Source organism: Bos javanicus, chromosome 2 (assembly GCF_032452875.1).
Source record: "Bos javanicus breed banteng chromosome 2, ARS-OSU_banteng_1.0, whole genome shotgun sequence".
NCBI classification, from domain to species: domain Eukaryota; kingdom Metazoa; phylum Chordata; class Mammalia; order Artiodactyla; family Bovidae; genus Bos; species Bos javanicus.
In genome coordinates, this window is record NC_083869.1 from 122637382 (window position 1) to 122652723 (window position 15342).

General features: G+C 51.9%; 2 long non-coding RNA genes across 3 annotated transcripts; both read left to right on the top strand.

The window, feature by feature from the left end:
• Positions 1–1597: 1597 nt before the first annotated feature.
• On the top strand, positions 1598–5503 carry LOC133231706 (uncharacterized). 2 transcript variants are annotated; one of them, XR_009731209.1, is made up of 4 exons: positions 1598–2560; positions 3213–3342; positions 4658–4761; positions 4840–5503. It is a non-coding gene; the product is annotated as an uncharacterized LOC133231706 (long non-coding RNA). The 2 variants fall into 2 exon arrangements; XR_009731208.1 differs by having other exon boundaries at positions 4658–5503.
• Positions 5504–7955: 2452 nt separating this feature from the next.
• Positions 7956–14107, top strand: LOC133231711 (uncharacterized). The gene is made up of 2 exons (XR_009731210.1): positions 7956–8733; positions 13315–14107. It is a non-coding gene; the product is annotated as an uncharacterized LOC133231711 (long non-coding RNA).
• The last annotated feature ends 1235 nt before the right edge of the window (positions 14108–15342 follow it).

Sequence of the window (15342 nt, forward strand, 5' to 3'; positions counted from 1 at the left end):
AGGGATGCACAGTAAGTTAGAATTCAGTGGTGCAGGTCATGCAGGTACAGAGTAGGGAGCAATTAACTTTGGGGCTTCTAGGAGGAGGAGATATTTGGTTTGAGTTTTGAAGGCTATGTAGGAGTTCTCTGTGAGAAGAATAGGGGGAAAACTCCTTGAATGTGGGGAAAAGAGTGAGAAAAGCACCCTGGATGTTTGGGGATGGATAGAAATCAAGTGAGGCTGAGTGTTGGGTTTACAGAGGGTGGCACAGGCAGATAAATAGCTGGGTCTGGGACACAGAGGGCCATGAGTGTCATGCTAAATGGCTTGGAATTAACCGTATAAACATTGGTGTGTGTGTGTGTGTGCATGCAGGGAGTTTTTCAGAGAGTGATATGATCAGATTTATGATTTGTAACCATGGCTCTGGGAATCTGCAGGGAGAGAGTTGGTGCCAGGGCAATCAATTCCCCAACCAGATTGTAAGTTTCTTGGGTGAAGCATTAAGTTAGTAGCTTTCCCTCTGGTATTTTTCCATAACACCTAGCAGGTGTGGGGCATGTAGTTGGTGCTGAACAAATGCCTGCTGTATGAAGTCCATGCATGCCCCAGGACACCCATGCATGCTGGTGGATTTTAGTAGCACCCATAGCCTGCTTGTGGTGCTGTCCATGGTGCTAATATGAGCTCTAAGGCTGCCAACCCCAGTGGGCTCCCTGGTGGCAGCTTGGGGTATGTGTGTGTGTGTATAGAATGAGGTGGGGAAGGAGACCTTCAATATCTGTCTCTTGGGATCAAGGCAGGGTCCCAGTTGCCCCAGCCTCAGAAGGGCTTCCCGGGTGCCCACAAAATCTGCCCATGTCACCTGGTTAAGCCTTGGTGTGCAGGAACCTGGGGCAGGAAATGAAGTCAGACGGAAAGGGTGGGACCAGAGTTAGCAATGGTCTTCGTGCCATGCTTGAGAGTAGTCAAGATCTGTAGAAAGTGAGTGACAAGGTCACCTGTGTCCCTGAAAGATCATTCTGGTGGTAGCAGGGAGGATGGAATGGAGAGGAAAGGAGGCTCTGGGATCTGAGCCCACATTAGCACCCGATGCCATGCGACAGGACTCTGGAGAGGGAGTAACCAGGCACGTCTTCCTGGAGGAAGTGGGGCTTGAGTTGACCCTTGAAGGATTCTTAAAGAGGAAAAGGAGCAGGCCAGGCAGGGGAATGGCACAGGCAAAGGCAGAGAGGTCAGACTGGCCAAGAGGAAGAAGAGACGACTGCCTTTCTGGCCCCTCTGCTCCCCACCTCCTTGCTGGGGCCCTTCTGAGCATGGAAGGGACTGCTCTGAGTTAGAGAACTACATTTCTGGGTGCCTCTGAGCTGAGGGAGGGGGCGAGCTGCATGAAGCCTCTAAAGGTCGTTCCATTGTGTGAGAGGCCTGGCTAGGGCAGCGGAGGCGGGTCCATGGAGCCCTTTGTCTGCAAGACAGCACCGCCGCGCCCCCCCCCCCCCCCCCGCCCAACCCCCCAAGCACTCAGGCAGCCTCCACGATCCTCACTGGCCTTGGATCTGAGTTTTGTCATAGAGGCAGGTTTCTCTGCCTGGCTGGCCCTGATGTCATAGCGGAGGGAGGGGGCAGGGGCAGGGGGTAGACTTCAGTGCTGACCAATGAGTGATAAATTGCCTCTTTGCCCTTGAGGTTCATCGAATCACTAATTCATAAAATCCTTTAACATTACAATTCACAGACCAATGGATGGAACCTTCTAGCACCTGAGAATCCTAGACTAATGGAATCTTTTTAGAATCTTTTTAGGAGCAGAGTCTTTCATAACAGACCCTATGGGAACCATAGAATCCTGGAGGATAACAGAATCTTAAAAATCATAGGCTCTTCTTTTAAGGGTTGCAGTGGCGATAAAATGAGATATTACGTGGCCAATACATAGACCAGTCCTGGCGCATTGTAAATGCTCCCTAAATGTCAGCTGACCCAGGGACAGGGCGAGCTGCCGTGTCTCCACTGTGAGGAAACTCAGGTCTGGAGAGGTGATGTAACATCCCCAGGGGCACACAGCTAGGAAGTTAGTGGTGACACAGAGTGACCATGGCCTGGAGGGAATCCCTGGTGGGCTTGGGCCCTCTGATGCTGAGCTCCCCTGTGTCTGAGCCAGCTGATTCTGTGCCTGAATTAGGGTCTCTGAGCAAGAGGCTCCTTGGTGCAGAGGGTGGGAGGCAGAGAAGAGGTAGCCAGGAATCCAGGCTTTGAGCTAGCCCTCACTCTCTGCAGCAAGGCCTCTGTAATTCGGGGCAAGTCCCTTAATCTCTGGGTTTCCTTCTTTGCTTTCAACACTGGGGGAACAGAATGGCAGGCTCTGAAGTCAGACAGCCCATGGACCTCAGGTCCTAGCTGTGTGTTCCTGGGCAGATGACATCACTTCTCCGAGCCCATTCCCTCATGAGTGCAGTGAGGAGAAGGAGGATTTGAATTGCCAGGAGGACAAAAGAGTGAAGACTCTCTAAGACAGCATCAGGCCCCAGCTTTGCCTCTCATGGGTCAGTGGTTCCGCCAAGGCTGAAAGTTACTTCAGGTACCTCAGTTTCCTCGGCTGCAAAATGGACGTGACAGGAATGCTCGTTAGATTAAGTGGGTTAATACAAGTGGAGCTCTTAGACCAGGGCCCTTCAAGCAGGGAGTGTTTAATGAGTACCCACTATCGTTGCTACAGTAAGAGGCTCAGCCATCGTGAGCAATTATTGATGGTCAGCAAGGAGCTTGGAAAGTGTTGCAAAATTGTGTGTGTGTGTGTCCCTGAGTGTGGGTGATGATGCTTATTAAAAGCAAAGCCTGCAGCCCCAGAGTTGAGCTGTATGCCTGGAATAGCTGCTTCTCCTGGCGGCCTCCCCAGGGATGGGAGTGTAATGAGTGTTTACGGAGCCCCCGCCAGGCAGAGATGAGAGGCGCTGAGGAGCCAGCTCTAAGCCAAGCAGCGGCTGGGAGCCCAGTGTTATTATATTAACAAGCATCAGGGTGATGATTACCATTAATGAGATTATTCACCAGGCAGCCTCCCCTCTCCCCAGGCCTCCTGCCTCCGGCTGGCTGGCGAGGCAGACAGGCATTCTCTGCCCTGTCCTCTGCCCCGTCCCTCTCTGTCTTGGGGGAAGAGAAGAGGGTTCCCTGGTGCTGCGTGTGATGCCAGGCCTACAGGTGACATTCTCACCTCACTGCTTCTCTCCAAGCCTCTGGGGAGCAGATCTTGGCACTCATCACTTTAGGATGAGAAAACTGAGGCTCCATGAGGGTGATTTACCTGGATCGGCACTGTCTGTGGATTAACCCTTTAATCTTCACAACGACCTCATGAGGAAGGTACTATTGCGGTTGTCCTCCATGGTGGGGAATCGAGGCACACGGCAGCTGAGTGACTTGCCCCTCGTGCTGCAGCGTCCTCTGCCCCCAGTGCCCCTCATGCCGCAGCGTCCTCTGCCCCCCAGTGCTTCTCATGCCACAGTGTCCTCTACCCCCAGTGGGTCCCTCTCCTCCCAGCAGTGGAGGCGAAGGTAGGCTCCCAAACGCTTTGTTTCTCTCTGTGTAGCAGGCTGAGCACAGGGCTCTGTGACTTGGGGCTGGCGGGCAGTTTTCTCCTTGTCCCTTGTCTCCACTAGCCCTTCAGGCAGGCTTAGTCCTGGGCACAGATCCTTGGTGCCACCAGCCATGCAGCTGAAGCTGCCACCTGCTCACTTACATGACAACCAGTATACTGACCCTCCTTTGGACCAAATATCAACCCTTTGAAATATACTTGTTGAGGTCAGTTTCACTAATTCATTCTCACTGACAGGCTGCTGTATGTCCAGCCCTGTGCCAGGGCCTGGGGACACAGTGAGAGAGATGGAGTCACCTTATGGAATTTTCAGTCTTGGGGATAAATCAGTGTGGGCACATTTTAAAATTACAGTTGGACTGAGCACTCCAAACGGCAGGACAGGGGCCAGGGGAAGTGGGATGGGGTGGGGAATGGGCCGGCCTATGGAGGGACTGCTTTACACTCAAGTGGAGATGAGTCAGGGAAGATCTCTCTCCAGAAGTGACATTCTGGGTGAGACATACAGGCTGAGCCTGAGCTGGGCCGTCACAGAGGGGCATGGGGAGCATTCCTGTCAGAGGGGAGAGCGTATGTAGAACTGAGATCCCGAGGAGGCCTTGCCTGCCTAACCAGCCCCATGTCAACACACAGGTGCCCCCTGAGCTCATTCATTCATTCAATCAATAATCACTTATCAACTGGAAATTTCTAATTGAGATGGTTCACCTTCTCCTTCATTCCTTTATCCTCTATTCCCTGATGCCCGTCCCCTTTCAGGCTTGGTGCTGGGCAGGGGGACACAGAATTAAATCAGTTGTGGGCCCTGCCCTGGAATTGCTCACAGTCTAGGGTGGGAGATGGGCCCCTAAACACAACACCATGTGATCAATGGATACTGAGACCCTTAATCCAGGCTGGGGTGGTGGTGGTCAGGGAAGATTTTCCAAAATTGGAGGCGGGAAAAGGGAGGTGGGCAAAGGTTCACAGTATGCTCAAAAGTACAAAGCCCCAGAATAAAGCTTCTGGGAAAGGCCCTGAATGTCAGCCTGTAGCAGAGACTGGCTGTTCTCTAATATCCATACTCCTTTCTTTCCACAGTAATGAGACATGGCTGCTTGGAATAAAAACTACATTTCCCAGCCTCCTTTGCATCTAGGGGAGCCATGTGACTCACGTGGCCAATAGGATTAAGCAGTAGTAAGGTAGGTAGTTTTAGGTTTGTTCCCTTAAAGGAGAGTGGTCTGCCCTCCCCTCTACCTTTTCTCCTTCTCATTGGCCAGAAGGTGAACTTGTCTCGCCTTGGACCATGTGAACCAAGGCAACAGCCCAGGAAAAACAGAGCAACAAGACACTGGACTGTTCACGTATGAATTACTTTATGAGGGAAAAATAAACGTTCTTGTTCAAGCCAGTGTTATTTGGCATCTCTGCCTTAGAAGCTAAACCTATACCCTAGCTAATAGGCAGGCTAAAGGCTATTATGCCCTAGGGCACAGAGATTGGTCAGAGTTCTGCGTGGTGTGGCGAGGGTAGGAGGAATGGGTTTGACACTGTCAGATTTGCATTTTTGGAAGATCTGTCTGACTGCAGAGTGCAAGATGGTTTGGAAGGAAGAGAAACAGGAGACCAGAGAAGGTGTTGATGTCTTAGAATGGGGCAGAGATACCCAGGTCTGACCCAGAGCAGGCCTGATCTCTCAGTCAGTTCAGTCACTCAGTAGTGTCTTACACTTGGCAAACCCGTGGACTGCAGCATGCCAGGTCTCCCTGTCCATCACCAACTCTTGGAGCTTGCTCAAACTCATGTCCATTGAGTTGGTGATGCCATCCAACCATCTCATCTTCTCGTTTCCTTCTCCTCCTGCCTTCAATCTTTCTTAGCATCAGGGGTCTTTTCTAAGCAGTCAGTTCTTTGCATCATATGGCCAAAGTTTTGGAGGTTCAGCTTCAGCATCAGTCCTTCCAATACATCTTCAGGACTGATTTCCTTTAGGATTGACTGGTTTGATCTCCTTGCAGTCCAAGGGACTCTGTAGAGGCCTGCCCTATGTGTCCCTGCAAACCTAGGCCTGGAAATCAGTCTTGCAGAATCTGGCCTTCAGCTGTCATTGAGGCCCCACTCTCCTCTAGGGCTTGGTAAATTTGAGATGCACACATGCACAAAAACACTCACAGACTCACACAGAGGTACAGACACACACGCACAGAGGCACAGTTGAACTCACACAGAGACACAGATATATAGAAACAGACACAGTAGTCTCACACACACACACACGTGTCTGTCTGGAGGCCTCTAAAGCCCTGCCCATGGCTGGCGCCACTAGAGCTAGCCATGGGGTTAGCTCTTACATGGGGCTACCCTCCAGAAGAAAGGCTGGAAGCCCTCACCTGGCAGGCTGAGTGAAGTGGATTCCTCCTGGGATGGGAATGTTTTCTTGTGCCCAAGCAGTGGCTGAGAGCCAGCTGGTCCTGTGGCTCCTGTGGCCATCCACATGGCCACACTTTGACATCAGGACAACAGACTGGCCCTGCAGGCCAGCAGTTTTGGAAAACACAGAGGTAAAAGGGCCTTGGAAGAGGAATTCTCATTCAGCTGTCTGTCTTCTCAGGCAACACAGCTGGAGCACCACTGTCTCCACTTACAGCCTCTCAGAACCACTATGACAGGCATTTGTGGGATTATATGTGGGTGCCGGGCCATGGGTCAGGTGCTGTGGGGCACACCCACAGGGGTGGGGGGAGAAGGGGACATGGCCCATCATTTATTTTTGGATCCTGACACATTCCAAAAGGTTTATTCATGGCTGGATCCCCAGTCCTTAGCACAGTGGTTAGCACACACTCAATGCTCAATAAATGTATGTAGGATAAAAGTAACAAAGGAGATGACTATTAGCTTCAAGTTGCAGACATGGAAATTGAGGTTCAGAAAGGCAATTTGCTTAAGGTCATGAATCAACCAAGAGGCAGAGATGGCATTGAACCCAGGAACTGTGGGAGTCTCAAGCCCCAGTTTAGGCATCAAGTCTCATTGCTCATTCAAGTTTACTCAGACTGAGCCGAGTAAACCGTGAGTTCTCAGGCAGTTCTTACTGCCCCCAGTAAGCCAAGGGGCCTGGGGGTCCTCCATGTCTATCTTCACTACTTATGCTAAGTCTCAGTTGCCTTGTCTGTACAATGGGTTGAATAATTGGAAATAAGGTGTGAGGGCACGAGATTGGCTTATAAGAATCGTAACTTTCCTTTTTCTCACTGACGTGGGCTTGTATTTCAAGCCCCCATTTCATTGTAGCAGAAGCAGAATCTCAGTCATCTGGTGGCCCCTAGCTGGGGGCTGTGTCTGTAGTGGGGAGAGCACAGACGAGTTTTCAGTGGCAGGTGAAGGGGTGAGGGCATACACTCTGGCTTGTCATTACCCCACACTGGCCCCCACTGAGATGCTCTCCTGCCTCCTTGGCCTTTGAGATCAGCCCTCAGATGTCACAGCTACACTGTCCCCTGCTCCCAACTCCTAGTCTTGCAGCTTGGCTCACTCTCAGCATCCCCTGGGAGTGTGCTCCCTGTCCAGCTTCAACACTTACTTAACAAATCTCTCCACCTCAATTTTTCTCATCTATGACGTGGGTATAATAGTGCCACCTGCTTCCTAGGGCTGCTTGTCAGAATTAACAAATTAGTCGACATAGAAGGCTTGAAACAGCACCTGGAGCATCATAACTGCTCAGTTAAGTTTTGTTTTGTTTTTTAGCTGTTACTGTTAACCGTCGGAGAAGGCAATGGCATCCCACTCCAGTACTCTTGCCTGGAAATCCCATGGATGGAGAAGCCTGGTAGGCTGCAGTCCACGGGGTCTCGAAGAGTCGGACATGACTGAGTGACTTCACTTTCACTTTTCACTTTCACGCATTGGAGAAGGAAATGGCAACTCACTCCAGTATTCTTGCCTGGAGAATCCCAGGGACAGGGGAGCCTGGTGGGCTGCCGTCTATGGGGTCGCACAGAGTCAGACACGACTGAAGCGACTTAGCAGCAACAGCAGCAGTTAACCATCCTGCTCCAAGGGCTCAGCTCAGGACAGGAGTGGGGGCAGTGGCCCTGGTCTCAGGTCGCCTGTATGCCTGCCCTCTCTTCCTGACTGGTGAGGACAGATAGGATCACCCAGGCGGGGCCCATCCTGGTTACGAGGCAGCACGTGGGGGGCTGTGCCCAGGCAGGGGTGGAGGGCCCACCTGCAGGAAACATCAGCCCACGTGCCCTTCATCTGCAGACCGTTGGTGACAACTTTCTTTCTGGAGCCCGCCTCTTGGCCCTCTCTGCCACCCCACCCTGCCCGCACTGCTGGAGGGAGAGTTTCCATAGTATTGATATGAGCCCAGCCCTGCCCTGCTCCCACACCCTCCAGGGTGCCCCATCAGCCCCTAGGTCCCATCCAGAAACCTTAGTTTGACTTTCAAGATCCAACACGACCTTACTCCGCACTGCGCTTTGTTTAACCTTCACCCCCGTATCTCTACATGCTCCCTTCTTTCAGACTCCACACTTTTGCTGCTGCTGTTTTCCCACCTGGATGGTCCTCTCCTGTGGCTACAACCCTTAATATGTAGCCTATCCTTCAAGATCCAGCTACACGGCTGGCCCTGGGCCTGGCGTGATGGTGTAGCCAGAACCAGCCTGGCTCAGCAGTGGGAGGGCAGGGACAAAGATTCAGGCAGATCCCCTCCTCTCAGAAAGACGCTCAGGAAAGGTTTCCATGAGGACAAGACAAGGACCAGGCAGGCAGATGGGCTGTTGGCAGGTGGCCGGTGGGTCTTGGCACAAGGACTGCTATTTGGGAGGCAGGGAGGCTGGTAGGTAAGTGAGTTGGACTTGCTGGGTTTGAGGCTAGCCTCCTTTTGGTGACCTCAGGCCAGTTACTTTACCTCCCTGAACCTGTTTCTGCCTTTTTCAATGGGGACTGAAGTAGCTGCGACTTCATAGGATGATTGTGAGGACAGAATGATATGATACTCATTTTGTGTGTAGCATACAGTGAAAGCACAACAGATGATGGCCTTTATTAGTGCAGACTCTGGGCGTTTGACAGGTACAAGTTAGGACTTCAGACCCACAGGTGCCGGGCTCCAGGCAGACAGTTTCAAAGCTGCAGCTTGTGGCTGGGATGGGAGAACCAAAGTAAGAATACTAATAGCATATACTATTTGAGGACTTTCTATGGGTTTGACTCAGAGTGGGCATTTTGTAGGAATTACTCATAAATCCTGCATCACAACCCAGCAACACAAGTATCTTCTCGTGGACCCTGTTGGAGAGTGAATTGTGTCTCCACGAAAAACATGTTCAAGCCCTAACCCCTGCTGCCTTCTCTGAATAGAGGGTCTTTGCAGATGTAATCACATTACAATGAGGTCAGACTAGATTAGAGGGGGCCTTAATCTGATGATTGGTGAACTTGTAAGAGAGGGAAATTCGGATACACACACAGAGGGAAGCTGGCCATGTGACAGTGGAGGCAGCCATTGGAGTTTTGCTGCCACAGGTCAAGGAAGGCCAAGGAGGGCTGCGACAATCAGAAGCTGGGAGAGAGGCATGGAAGAGATTCTCCCTAGGGTCCTCAAGAAGGAACCAGTCCTGCCGACACCTTGGCATCAGAGTTCTGGCCTCCAGAACTGGGAGACGATGAATATCCATTGTTTGAAGCCACCAAGTTTGTGGTAATTTGTTTACAGCAGGCGTAAGAAATGAACACAGCCCCATTTCACAGATGAGGAAATTGAAACTCAGAGGGTTGAAACTCATCAGCCCAAGGCACACAGCTGGCAAGTGTCAAGGTCAGGGTCTGAACCTGGGGCTGCCTTTCTCCAAAACTCCTGCTCCTGATCAGGGGCATGTTGGCCTGATCACTTTGTTTTGTGGTTCTTTGTGCCCAGGGCTCATGGTATGGGTCCCTGTGTACCCAGGGCTGGGTCAAAGGGCTGCTCAGGGTGGGCAGACTAAAGGCAGACGAGGGGGTCCAGCCGGAGACCCCGAGCCTTGTGCACAGGGAGTGCCCTGTGAGTCACGCTGTAGGTCTTCGGGCCTACAGGCTTCAGGCTCTTTCTGTGTCTGGAGGGTGTGGGTCTGAAGGAGCATCTAGCTGGTGCTGAGGGTCCTAGTCTCAGAAGACTCAGGTTGTAATCTCAGCCTTCCTTCTCTCCAGCCTCCTGTCCTTGGGTAAGTGACCTCACCTCTCCATGCCATAGTTTCCTCCTCTGGAAGATGGGCCCAAGGCTCTGGGGTGGGTAGGCGGCAGGGCAGGAGACAAAGAACCATTGTGGCTAGCCCCTCCCTGACCCTCAGGGCTCCCCCTGCCAGGAGGGGCTGTAGGGACGGTTGCCCCAGTGACGGGAGGGGCTGGCCCTGGATTCCCTCTGGGAAACAGGAAGTTTAGGCTGCCCAGGTCACCGCCCCAGCCACAGGAAACCAGCTGATCCTCTCCTCTCCCATCCCAGCCCAGGAAGGGACTTGCTGTACCATCAACAGCCCAGTGCAGCTTCTGAGAGTGACTCTCAGAGCTGCTGGGGCCCAAGATAGTATCCAGTTTCCCCATTTTATAGGATGGGCCGCTGAGGCCCAGAGAGGGGAAGGGACTTGCCCCAGGGCACACAGCTCCCAGGGCAGACAGGAGTAGAACTCAGGACCTGTGACTCTCAGAAGCTCAGCAGCTGCTGTGGTAATGATGGATGTTGGTCTCTGACTTTCATTCAGACTCAGCTGCATATGTTACATATAAGAGCTTATCCAGTCCTCACACCCCTGCAGCGTAGACACAATGATGACCCCTATTTTACAAATGAGGAAACTGAGGCACCCCAGGCCATACTGCTAGTAGGTAGTAGAGTCAAGATTTACACTCAGGCAATAGGAGCTGGGCTTCTGTTATGAAAGTCTTCCCTGATGGCTCAGTGGTAAAGAATCTGCTTGCAATGCAGAAGAAAGGAGATGCAGGTTTGATCCCTGGATCAGGAGGATCCCCTGGAGGAGGAAATGGCAATCCACTCCAGAATTCTTGCCTGGGAAATCCCATGGACAGAGGGGGCTGGCGGGCTATAGTCTACAGGGTGGCAAAGAGTTGAACACAACCAAGCATACAGCACAAAAAATAGGAGCCGGATAGAGTCCTATAGCATCTGACCCAGTTCTCTTGTCATTGAAATGGGGGAATCGAGGCCTCAAGTGGTGAGGAGACATGCTCCAAACCATACATGTAAACGTCAGGCAAGCACTGGCCCCAGGCCTCTTGCAGCTGACAGTTAATTGCTTACCATCTTCCTCTTTATCTTTACTCACAGCACCCAGGCATTCTTCATGGCGGCAGTGTGCACAGGTGGAAAAAGCCCAAACAGTTTTTCCTATTCTTCCTAGCATATTGGGTTGCCATGTGACAAATTCTATCCCATAAAATCTAAGCAGATTTACTGGTGAGGCTTCCAGAAGAGTCTTTAAATGGAGATCACCCAACTGGTATGGGCTTCCCTGGTGGCTCAGATGGTAAAGCGTCTGCTTACAGTGCGGGAGAACTACATTTGATCCCTGGGTCAGGAAGATTCCCTGGAGAAGGCAATGGCACCCCACTCCAGTACTCTTGCCTGGAAAATCCCATGGACGGAGGAGCCTTGTAGGCTGCAGTCCATGGGGTTGCAAAGAGTCAGACATAACTGAGCAACTTCACTTTAGCTCTTTGCCGGTCCCTTTCTTCCCATCTAGAACACAGACAAGAGGCTGGAGTAGTAGTCATCGTGTCATCCTCAGGCTCTGTGTCTGAGAATAATGTCCTGTGCTGAAGAGAGCTGAGCAGAGAGAGGTTAGGAGCCCAGTGGCACGAGGGTGCGTCTCTCAGCCTGGGAGTGCCTTCTTCAGGACTTCCTGTTACTTGAGAACAAGAACACCCTCTTGGATTTAACCCCCAGTTCAGTTTTGTAATTTAATTACTTGCTGTTAAGTGTAGTTCTGACTTCCTGTGTTTAGATTCTGAATCTTAAGTTCTAATCAAGCTGTCAGAAGGTCGCTGAAGAAATATCCAGTGCAGGGATTTTCAAATTTTGTGCTGTAAGGGGCCTAGAAAACCACTGATTGGATATCTCCCTTTCTGTCTATCTATGTCGTCTGTCTATCGATCATCTACCTATCCATCCACCTATCTCAATTTCCAGGCACTATGCAAGGATTCCGTCTCTTTGCTTAAAAGAGGGCAACTCTGTTTTTCCACCAGTAAAAATGTCTGAAGGCCATCATTTCATCAGATTCTAATGTTTAAAACGTGGGGAATCTGAAACTCAGTGAGACGATGCTTGGCTCAAGCCGAGAACAGCAGTGGGGAAGAGCAGAATGGGGATGAAGAAGCCTCAGTGGACCTCACCAGGAGGAAGGGGCTGGTAGGGAAGGATGTTTCTGTGTCAGACAGCAAGCATCCCTGTGAATGCAGGTGCCGCAGGGAAAGCAAAGCTGAGCCTCAGATGTGCCTGGATGGAGGGATGAATCGTGACAGAGCGGGAAAATGGGGCACTGATGTATCTGGGCAGGGGTGCGGAATGGGAGGAGAAGTCCCAGTCACCATGTTCTAGAGCCTGGGCTGGGGGCTGGGGTGTGTTGTGAGCGAGACAGACACAGTCCCTGTGTCCAAGAGTGGCTGAACAGTGTTCAGACAACAGTGTCCAACAGAGGGAGAGACCCAGCACCCCCATCCCTAGAGGAGACATGTTGGGAAGAGCTTCGGGACACGGTTTCCAGTTCCTGCCGTGTCATGGCTTTGCTGTGTGGCCTGAAGCCCGTCTTTGCCCTCTCTGGGTCTCTAGAGCAGGTGGGGGAATCTCTCTCCATGGACTTGCTTTGCTCCAACACCTGGGGAGTCTGGTGTAATGGGAACGATATCGTTTTTTGAATGTACCCGTGTGTCACTTCACTGCTTTTATGTGACTGTCTTCCTTTTCAGCCAGAGGCTTCCAGGGTCTTAGAGAGGAACAGGATTGGGGATCGAGAGCACAAAAGGGAAGAATTGATGTTCAGCTTTTGACTGAATAGGATCCTGCAGCCCTTAGCCAGATAATGGTCTTGAAAGCCAGGCTTTGTTAAGAGAGAGGAAAGGCTTTCTAAGTCCCCAAAGTCCTCTTTGCATATCAAGAGCCCAGTCTGGCTGCTTCTGAGATCACAAGAGGAGTGTGGGGAGGATGGAGGAGATAAAGAGACGGAAATTTCTGCCAGACAAGGAGAGGAAGTCAGGATCTGCCATCATAGGAGGGGCAAGACAGAACCTGGTGAGGAGCATCAGGGCTGGGGACAGGGCCTGGGTCCCAAAGAAAGACCCAGGAACCCACATTCCTGGGCATCAGCCTACGGAGAGGATGGAACCAGAGACACTAGAAACCCAGGGTCCGAGAACATCAGTACTGACAGTCCTTTATGCCACTTATCCAGTGTGGGGAAGGGGGTAGGATTGTGGAGCTGGGAAGGTGACACTGGTGGGAGGGTGTGTCTGGTTTGACAAGGCTGAGCAAGCATTGCTGGGCCCCCGTGACCTGAGTAGGGTGACCCGGAGGTCACGAATTTCAGTATGCCCCCAGGATCAAGAGACCAGCAGACAGTCTTCCCTGGTGGCTCAGTGGTAAAGAATCCACCTGCCAGTGCAGGAGACAGGCGTTTGATCCCTGGTCCAGGAGGCTCCCACATGCTGCGGAGCAACTAAGCCCGTGCGTCACAACTGCTGACCGTATTTTCTAGAGCCTGGGAACAGCAACAGGAGAAGCCGCTGCGATAAGACCCGCACTGTGGCTGGAGAAAAGCTGCTGCTCACCGCAACTAGAGGGAAGCCCTCACTGCAATGAAGACCCAGCACAGCCCCCCTGCAAAAAAGACCAGCAGTCAAGGACACCTTGTGACTGGTGCAGTTTTGGGGGGACCTCTCGGCCATGCAGTGGAGGCCGACTCGGGTCCAGGTCTGCTGGATGAGCGCTGTCACCAGCAGTGACCACCAGTGTGGACTGCAGCCAGGGCCAAGGGAAGCAGGAAGAGGGGCCTCCGATGCGTGCCAGGGTGGACTACGTGGGCAACACCTGGATGGGAGACCCCACCCTATTGCCTCCGAGAAGTTCTATCAACTTTCCCCGCTTGTGTTTACCTGGCTGCCGGAAGGTGAGATGGGAAAGGGAAACTCCGAAACGCTGAGCGGTCACCTTAAGGCAACTGAGAACACCAGAGACACCATGTTACGTTGGAGGGACACAGAGTCATATTTAATTGGTGATGAACTTGTCAATTAAGAGCCCCTCTCATGACTCCCATGGTGGGTCCATGACTAAGACTCCATGCTCCCAATTCAGGGAGCCCAGGGTTTGATCCCTGGTCAGGGAACTAGATTCCACATGCCACAGCTAAAAGCTGGTGCAACCAAAACAAAGACAAAAACGACAGAACCGTTCCTCCCTTCTTCCCCAGCTCCCATCATCCCTGGGATAGGTGCTGGAGCGCGAGATGAGGTCGTCTGTGAGAAGTCTAAGAAAGTTACATTTCCTTTCCCTTTGTGCGCCTGAATGACCGTGGGCAGTTTCGAGCTGCCAATACTAAGAGTAGGGCCTGTCCGTCTTTATGTTTGTCCTTCCTTATCTTTGGGCTTCCCTGGTGGCTCAGACGGTCAAAGAAACTGCCTGCCATGTGGGAGACCTTGGGTTTGATCCTTGGGTTGGGAAGATCCCCTGGAGAAGGGAAAGGTTATCCACTCCAGTATTCTGGCCTGGAGAATTCCATGGACAAAGGAGCCTGACAGGCTATAGTCCATGGGGTCACAAAGAGTCAGACACAACTGAGCGACTGTCACTTTTCCTTATCTTTGGTCTGATTTTTTGTTGCCAGTTCTGAGGGGAGGTTGCACAGAGGTGATGTCTGGTCAGTCCTTTAGGAAGCTTTGTCACATGCATTGCTTCATCTGATAGTGTTAAGGATGATCCTTCTCCCATGTGGGGCAACTGAAGCTCAGAGAGGATAAGCAATTTGTCCAAGGTCACACAGCAAATTGGTAATGGAACTAGGATTTGAACTTGGATCTTTAGTTTCCTAAAGATCTTTATAGCTTCTCACTTGCACAGGCTCCGTGGGGAGCACCATGACCGTGTGATTGATGGCAGTGGTTACAAGGCCATGATCTTCTTGGGAACCCTCCCAGCATGCGACAGGAGACATCCATGATGATTGGTCAGGGGCCGCGGGGGCACTGCCTGCTGGCTTCCAGGCCATCACTCTTCTACGGTGCAGGAAGAGGCCCAGATGAAAAAGCTTCAGACACGCCTGGCAAAAACATGTGCAAGACAGAATCATGCATCTTGCTCCCATTACAATGTTGGAAGAGAAGAGAGTGTAATTGTCCCACAATTACCTTTATTTATCAAACTGAGAATGATGTGTGATTATGAAGTGTCTCAGGAGAACTTCGAGGAGTTGGGGATGGTCCAGGGTCTGACTGGCACCCCAGAGACCACAGGAGGGAAGACCGACCTGCATAGGTGTCTGGGGAGGTCCTCCCTGGTCCCAGCGATGAGCAGTGTGAGGTCTGGTTCCTGCCCTGCTGCTGGCTTGCAAGGGGTTTTGAGTCTCTCACTTCTTCCCCCTGATCCCAGCCTCTTCCTATGGAACAGAGTGGAGGCAAGTCTCTGCCTTGCTGATTTCACGGGGAAGGAAGGGAAGCTGAGATGCGGCATATTCCTCTCTGTGTTTGATGCTGTGGCCAGCCATTCATCCATGCTGTGAGAGCCCTTC